At 37.2% G+C, this 8,996-nt stretch overlaps 1 long non-coding RNA gene across 1 annotated transcript; it reads right to left on the minus strand.

Moving 5' to 3' along the window:
• Nucleotides 1–1,295: 1,295 nt before the first annotated feature.
• Nucleotides 1,296–4,757, minus strand: LOC113444048 (uncharacterized). The gene is made up of 3 exons (XR_015741532.1): nucleotides 4,691–4,757; nucleotides 3,970–4,076; nucleotides 1,296–1,353 (listed from the first exon to the last, which is right to left on the minus strand). It is a non-coding gene; the product is annotated as an uncharacterized LOC113444048 (long non-coding RNA).
• Nucleotides 4,758–8,996: the final 4,239 nt, after the last annotated feature.

Genomic DNA, 8,996 nt, shown 5'->3' on the forward strand with positions numbered 1-8,996 from the left:
TTCTCCGAGAGCCAGGTAACCCCTCTTGTAGTCACCGTTCAGAGTTATGAATTAATTGAAAATGCAATTTATTTTATTTAAAGTATTTCTAGGTTACCTTTCAGAACCATTGTTTTTCAGGGCAGATTCACTTCATAGTCTAAATCAAATAAATATAAATAAAGGATACACTTTAAAAAGATGTAACCCACAACCATAAAAGTGATCTAGGCAGTATCAATGAAAACAAATGAAAAGGTTCCCTTGCATAGCAGTATCTGCAAGGGAGAGATCAAAAAACATGAATTGACAGTCATGGTGGCAGTGCAGTTGAAACATGTAGATAAAGTTGACACAAGTACAATGAGGCAGGACATTGAACATACCGTGGTACCTGCTGACTTGACTATTTTGACACAAGCCATCTCAATAGACAGGGAAGCTGCTACTGCAGCAAGGAAAATTATCGATAAAGAATAAAAAGACCCAGGAGAACAAGAACATCAAAAAGATAATTGAGACAGTGTCCACTGGTGACAGATTTTCTGCTGGAGGATCTCTACAATCCTCTTTTTCAGACTAACAAGTAGCAAAGAATGGATATTGTCTGATGAGGTGAACTGTAGCTCATGAAAGTTTATGATTTTAATCAAATGTGTTAGTCTGAAAAAAATACTACATGACTTCTCCTAATTTAAGAGAACCATAAACTTACACAGCTCTCCTCATACAATGCCCACAAGTAGGGTTACCAATTTAGAATGGGAACAGAGTAAAAAACTTGATGACGATGATGAGAAGAGTCTTTCCCCTTCCTGATGGCACTGATGACTCCAGGCAACATAGCCATTCATTATTTATATCGGTCAGACACATATCAACTCTCACCAGCTGTCATGGCCTCTTTCTCATTGTCCTTTTCCTCCCATCTTCTCCAGCCATTGGTAACACAATCTATTTTAGACGGTAACAAGGCTATTCCAATAGAGCTCATTTCTGGTGATTATATTTAATTAAAGGCTTATTGTTGACTAAATAGATGGTGAGTGACACCCAATTGTAGCTGAGACAATTTAAAAAGGGGTACCTGCTTTTCTACACATCTGTCAAGTGGATTGATTTATCTCATCAACCATAAGTGAGCATCTGAGGCAATTTAATGACATCTTAATAAGAGGAGGCTTGATAAAATAACAGCAGATGGTATTCTGGGTAATGATCCAGCCCATAATGATTTTAGTAATGGCTTGTCTTATCTACTTACCTGGCCTGGAACAAAGCACACCAACAAAGGAAAACTTAAAGAGTTCAATTGAATTAGGTTGTCCCAGAGACAGAAGCATTTAAATCACTGAAGCAGCCCATTTGCTTCTGCTGGAAGATAAAACACGAAATTGATTAAAACACTTAAAATTCTACCCTTGAGGGGCCAGCCAGCTGCTTTTACAGCCCAGAAGGCAAGTGAGTCTTTCATTTTCTCTACTATGGATATCATAAAGCCCAGCAGCCTTAATGAGGTAGGGACTGTGGGAGGAGTAGTTAAGCAACTTAGCACCAACCTATGAAGTGGCCACTGAATAGGTGAGACACAAATCTTTCAGAGAAACCTAATCTAGGTATCTGACATTTGCTTTGCCCAGAATGCCCAGTTCTAATGTTTTAAAAAATTGAGAAATTCTAGCTGGCTGTCGCTATTAAATAAATATATATACAGTACTATATTTAAAAAGTCCATTGCTGGACTCTATCTTACTTGGTCCTACATATCCATTCAAAAACTCAAAACAAGGATATGGGTCAGTTAATCTTACCAAATGAACCTCTGGAATCTGTTCTATGTAAAGCTACCTTCAGAGAAAACCTGGAAGCTGCAGCTGGGATAAATATGGCAGCCAATATTTTGGTGGAATAAACTACCAGTAAATTATACATCTATTAAAATCAATGCATTGGCTTCTAGACACAGTTCAAAATGCTGGGTATTATCCAGACAACTCTAAAAAGTACAGCATTAGGATATATCAGAGAATACTTCATTGAAGCCAGATCAGGCAGAAAAGCTAGACCAGTCAACCACAGAGGGCCTATTGTAACTCCCCATCCTATTGTAGTACCTAGATATGGCTGAGATGGCAAGATTTACAGAGTATCTTCTCCCAGAACTGTATGCCCACTATTTTGCTGATGTTTTGGACATAATTCAATGTAATTCTATTCCAGTGAGCCTTTGGCCTGGTTAACCAACTGTGGGGCACCTAACTTCTGAGTTTTGTCTTGTGAAGGAGGTTTGTACTGTATTTGTAATTGTTAGGAGGATTACCTATGCTTTGTATGTATTTATTGTATAATGCCAAGAAACCACTGGGGTTGGGACAGTTTATACATATTGTGAATAAATGTTGGTGTTTGAATTAGCTCAATGCAGGTGAACAGAGAACTTGAGGAATTGAGCACCTGCCCCATTTTTCTCATTCTGCTCCACAGGGTGCAGAATGAGGACTCTGACTGATTTAGGGACTCTGCAATCCATTGGTAGTTGTGTGGAAAAGAATAGAAGCTGGAGACGCTAAAAGAGATGCTGAAAAACTACCTGGTAACATTTGGGTTATCAACAACAACAACAACAACAACAACAAAGGAAAGAATGAATTGGTCACAAGTATTGCTTTGTGTTTTAATGGCTTGCAGGGGAATGAAAGAGGAGCGGTTCCTTGGGTCATAGAGTCAGAAAGGCTGTGGAAGCTTTTATTAATAAAAGCAAATTGTTTTATAAAAACTGCAGGTTTGCTGGAGTCTTCAACTAACCAGCTAACAATAGACAGAGCAGTGCAAAGGCTGTTCTATACCCACAGTCTTGAAAAGAAATGGAATCTCTTAATCACAGGGGAAGTGAGAACAGCCTCTTATATTTCTAGCAACCAAAGACTTTTTCTTCTTGCCACTTCAAAAAGAGTGATTTAAATGGAAGTAAAGATTTGAACATTTATCAGAAACATTGGGATTACAAAGTTAACCTTTAGTGGCATACGATTTATCCACAGACACCAAAGAGAACATAACCTGCACAAATTCTTCATTAGAGTTATGAATTTCATACGGATATTATTTATATGTATTGAAGATTTTTAACCTGATGGCAGCTTCCCTGAGTCAGATTTTCAAGATCGGTGGCCATATAGATTGGCTGAGTGAATAGATTAGTACACTTGCAAAATATATTATATTGCACTGAAAAGATTCAAAAGATTCACTTTTGTGAATCAAAATATAGTATGTTGTTGTTGTATCTGACACTTCACAACCCCATGGACCATAGCACATCAGCCCCCTCCCCATATTCAAAAATATAGTATTTGAGACAGTAAAATTTAAGTCAAGAGTAAAAAGAAGCCAAAGATATGATTTCATTTGTTCACTCTGTGTTCAAGAGAACACTATGAATATGAAACTGTGCATGATAAACTGATGGGACACTAAATTGTGATGGGGTTTATAAACCTGAAGCCTTATACTTTAGAAAGTCTTCATTTAAATAAGAGCCTAGTGCTAAAAGAAGCAACTATGATACTACCTTCTTCCATGCTGACATAGTTTGATATCCTGTGGAATCCTATATTCATGAGGTAGAGTTGAAAGGCTTTAATCAAACTATTTATGCATCCAACTTCTAAAACTAATATTAATGTACCAGTTATCTGTTCTGTAGATGTGCAGTGTAGTCAACCATAGTAAATAATTGAAGGCAAATGTAGGATGAACTAACAGAATAGGTTGTAAATTGATTCACACCTGAGTTTAGACAGATCTCTGAAACAACCCTAGGCTCCTTGAAGTTTCAATCAAACCATCAGACCAATTTATAGAGTCCAATTTAAAAAATAAGCCATCTTGGCAGAATAATTTTATGTCCTTTGGTTCCCCCCTCCCCCATTTACAGGCAAATCTAGAACCAGCCTCAGCTGAGGAAGGTTACATTGTCCTTTTCTTTACCATAGATAGCTTTTTTCCTTGCCAATTGGTGTCTGTTTCTGAGGGAACAGCTTGGCTCTCAGTCAGTGGAGGTGAGTTCTTTTAAGACTTTGGGCAAGTTCTACAAACTAAATGGAAGAATATTGCAAGAGAATGTTTTTCATCCTTCATTTTCTCTCTGTCACTATCTGTTTTCATTATCTCTTATACACCCATTCCTTACCTTCATCCAATCACGTTTTAAGCATTAGTGAAACTTGTTACCAACAAAGCATTTCACAAAGTATTTATCATACACAATTGATGCCATCAAAGTTTCCTAAACCACTAATAAAAGAGATAAGATTTCTTTTATGGTCTGGGGAACTGGAACTTGTTGGCTACCTATTCTTTTTCTTGTTTCCAAGGATCGTCAAACTAAGTTACTGGAATAAACTATACTGTTATTTTATTCTATAAGCCCATTTTATTATGGTATCCCAGGAGAGGATCAGAATGATAACATAATTCAATTCCAATTCTTATGACAATAGAAAAAAAAACATCTGGGAAATCTGACTTTACTATCAAACTTATAATTTCAGGTTCCTTCAAAGTGTTCTATGGAAGCATTACATAAATTATAAAAATGGAAAAATATTATTATTATTATTATTATTATTATTAATAATAATAATAATAATAATAATAATAATAATAATAATAATAATAGTAGTAGTAGTAGAAGCAAATAACATCTTACCAGTAGAGCAGAAAGGAAACAAACAAGGAAGCAGAGACACAAAAGATCAGCTCCTGATCAACAAAATGATTCTAGAGAACTGCAAAAGCCAAAAAACAAATCTGCACACATCTTGGATTGACTATAAGAAAGCATTTGATTCACTACCGTACAGCTGGATCATCAAGTGCTTGGATGTCATCGGAATATGCAAGTGCATTGGTACTTTCACTGCGAATGCAATGAAGCACTGGAAAACAGAACTGTTTATTGGAAGTGAAAGCTATGGACTGGTTAACATCAAAAGAAGGATTTTCCAGAGTGATTCTTTGTCACCTCTGCTGTTCATCATCACCATGCTGCCACTGTCAACAATTTTACAGAAAACTAACCTGGGTTATCAAACTGCTAAAAATTCACAGAAAATCTCTTACCTGCTGTACATGGATGATCTGAAGTTATACGGAAAATTAGAAAATGAGATCCAGTCACTGACCAATACAGTTCAAATTTTCAGCACATCAGCATGGAATTCAGCCTGGACAAATGTGCCACAGTGGCACTGAAGAAAGGAAAAATTGTAGAAAGTGATGGAATTGAAATGCCCAATGGACAACCATCAAGTGCCACCAACTCGAAGCCTACAAATACCTGGGCATACTGCAGTTGGACAATATCAAGCACGGGCAAGTGAAAAATGTGGTCAGCAAAGAATACACACAAAGGGTCAGAAAACTTCTAAAAAGTAAACTGAATGGTGGTAACACCATGAAGGCTATAAATACCTGGGCCATACCCATCATCAGATATACTGCTGGGATCATAAACTGGACACAGGCAGAGCTGGACAGCCTGGATAGGAAAACAAGAAAATTGATGACCATACACTATGCGCTGCACCTGTGTAGTGATGTTGACAAGCTATATTTGCCCAGAAAAGCAGGTGGCAGAGGACTTTTGCAAGTGAAGCAGACAGTCGAAGAAGAGAAGCATGCTCTGGCAGATTATGTGAAAGATAGTGTTGAACCAGCTTTGATGGAGGTCAACAATAGGAAGCTGCTCAAAGTGCAGTAAATGAAGGATCAATATAGGAAAACAGCAATGCAAATTTCGGGCTGACAGCTGGTGTAACAAAGCACTGCATGAACAGTTCCTTGAAAAAATCCAAGGAAAAGTAGATAAGGAAAAGACCTGGTTATGGCTGACCAACGGAACACTGAAGAAAGAGACAAAAAGCCTGATTCTTGCAGCCCAAGAACAAGCCATTAGAATGAATGTAATCAAAGCCAGAATAGAAAAATCTGCTGATGACCCCAAATGCAGATTCTGAAAAGAAGCGGATGAAACCATCGATCACATATTGAGCTGTTGCAAGACAATTAGTCAGACTGACTACAGACAACGTCACAACACAGTCGCTCAGATGGTCCATTGGAACTCGTGTCACAACTACCATCTGCCTGTAGCAAAGAACTTGTGGGATCATAAGCCTTAAAAAGTGTGAAAAATGAGCATACAAAACTACTGTGGGACTTCCGAAAACAGACTGATAAAGTTTTGGAACACAACACCCCGGATATCACCATTGTGGAGAAGAAAAAAGTATGGATCATTGACATTGCCATACCTGGTGACAGCAGAATCAACAAGAAACAACTTGAAAAAATCACCAGATATCAGGACTTGAGAATCAAACTGCAAAGACTCTGGCATAAACCAGTGCAGGTGGTTCCAGTGGTACTCCAGTGGTACACTGGGTGCTGTGCCTAAAGACCTAGGCAAGCACTTGAAAACAATTGGCACTGACAAAATCATCGTTGGTCAGCTGCAGAAGGCCACCTTACTGGGATCTGCTCGTATAATCCACCAATACATCACGCAGTCCTAAACACTTGGGAAGTGTTTGACTAGTGATTTGTGATATGAAACCCAGCATACTTATCTCATTTGCCATGTACACTGTTGTTTTTTGTGTATAATAATAAGTGATAATACAATTGAAAATAATATGAGGCTTAATACTAATTATTCAGTTTGCTTTGCAGCAAGCTTATTTGCCAGTTTATGTTTTTTACTAAAGGAATCTAAAAAAATAACATTCAGTTGGAGGAATAAGTATGGGAAGATATCATGTATGGGAAGAGTGCTCCATGAGTTTTTAATGAACACATTGGCATTCTGATATACTATTCAGAACATTTTCATGCTTATTGCTGCTAGTAATAGGTTCTTCCAAGTCTAGGGAATCATTTGATAGTGTTTGCAACATGAGTTTGCAACAATCCCAGGTTGTTGGATTTAATTCAAGAAAATTCAGATTCAACTTACTACCTGATCATGGTACAACTTTGGGTCAGTCACTGTCTCTTGGCCTAACCTACATCTTTCTGTGGGGACTTTGAAAAAAGTTCCCCAAATGAATGATAAAGATGGTGGAGACTGGTAACTTTTTGTCTGTTTTTCTAAGTTCTACAAGCACTCTGATGTAGCTGGATGCATCATGAAGCTGGATATATCAACAATCTCTGTTGAATCACATAATCCTGTTCCTTCTTGGGTGTTGGAGAATATCATCTCTATGGCCCATTCCATTTTGGGTCAAGCTGTCTAAGGAGATCCTCCCAGGAGAAGCTGCTATTAGTGTTCCAGTTCTGTGAAATGAGGGGGACTGAAACCATACTTGATGTTTTTCCACTGTATTGTCTATTTCTGGAGCAATCTCTCCCTCCACATGGATAGCCTCCCAGCATGTGGTAAAAACTGAACTCTTCTGGGTGGTGGCTGAAGAAAGACTGTTCATTGTGGCTGTTCTGCTTTTTTATTGTTATATTACACCCTTATTTATTGTCATCAATATTGATATTTCGATGCTATTTTTATACATTGTGAGTTCTGTACAGTGGAATTTTTATCCGTTCTATGTGGTTCTGAAACCACTTGGAACAAACAGCCAAGTTTGTCAGGAGTCAGTGGAATATAATTTTAATATATAATGTACAAATAGAATTGGGAAGGGACATCATTTCTTCCTCCAATTCAAGCAGCAAAATTATTAATCCTACCAGCAATTAAATGAATCTTTTGAAGGATCCAGAGAAAATATTTTAACCATCTCCTTCTATTAGATTTTTTAAATTAAGAAAGTAAGAGGTGAGGCTTATTCATCTATTACTCCATTATTAATTTATCAATGAATGAAATATTAAGATCAATTTGATCCATACTTAAATTAACTGAATAAGCCAGTAGCCAACAGGATCACTACCTGCTTTCTCAAAAGTATTTAGCTGACAGATTTTTTTTTAATGAACTTCTAATGTATGTTGGCAGCACGTATGTCCTCTTATTTGCTCCTTATTCATTTGCATGACTCTTCCTCTCTAGTAACAATGAATGTTGATACTCAATATTAAGCTTCCTTTAATTTTCTTTGTCTGTGGCAAAGTAAGGAAGTTCAGTGGGATTTATTTTTGTATAGTTTGCACTGTTAAGTGCGTCTAACTGAATTAAGAAATCTGGTACCTGTTTCATTTCAGGGAGAAAAAAGGATGTTGAATAGGATACTCAAAGGGCAGCATAGCTGTATTACATCTAAGCCATTAGATTAAACTGCATGGTTTTTTTTAAAAGTCACTTATGGCAGACATAATGGTTCGACCAATTTAAAATATTTTATGCTTTATTGGTTGCAATTGGAGAATTAAACATGTGCTTAAATCTCCCTCAGTGAAATGAGTGATACTGAAAACTTAATGGGCTTGGTGTCAGTATGTATCATGGTAAGCCCAAGCATCTGATACTGAACTTCCTATTTAATAACAATATTTTATGCTATGGCATCACACAGAATGTCAGTCCAGATAGTTGTTGCCATTACGATCTCACAGGTCTTGGGGTCATTCATGCTACCTTAGGGATCAAACCCAAAGGCAATATAGATGGAAACAATAGTGGTGGTGACTACTAAACTAAGGAAAGATTGAGAAGCCAAATATATATTATTGTTAGAGAGGTCACTCAACTCCTCTGCTGCCTCCTTCTTCTTCCTCTAGCCCTTGATAAAGAGGCATCTAAAGCTCCCTTCCATTCACATCAATTTACCCACTATGGCTCCAATCTAGATCATTAAATCTGAATGAATTGGGCTTCAGCCAGGTATTATATTGCCTTTTTTCATTTACATTAAATGAATCTATAATACCACTTTTGGATCATCTCAAATCAGGCTACTGCAAAACTTGCACAATCTAAAGTGGATATTTACTATTTTCATCTGGCCTTTAGAAACACATCTCCTACAATAATTTTAAAAAGGAGACAAAGTATG

Source organism: Pseudonaja textilis, chromosome 1, assembly GCF_049901715.1.
Source record: "Pseudonaja textilis isolate UNSWEBS1 chromosome 1, rPseTex1.2, whole genome shotgun sequence".
NCBI lineage: Eukaryota > Metazoa > Chordata > Lepidosauria > Squamata > Elapidae > Pseudonaja > Pseudonaja textilis.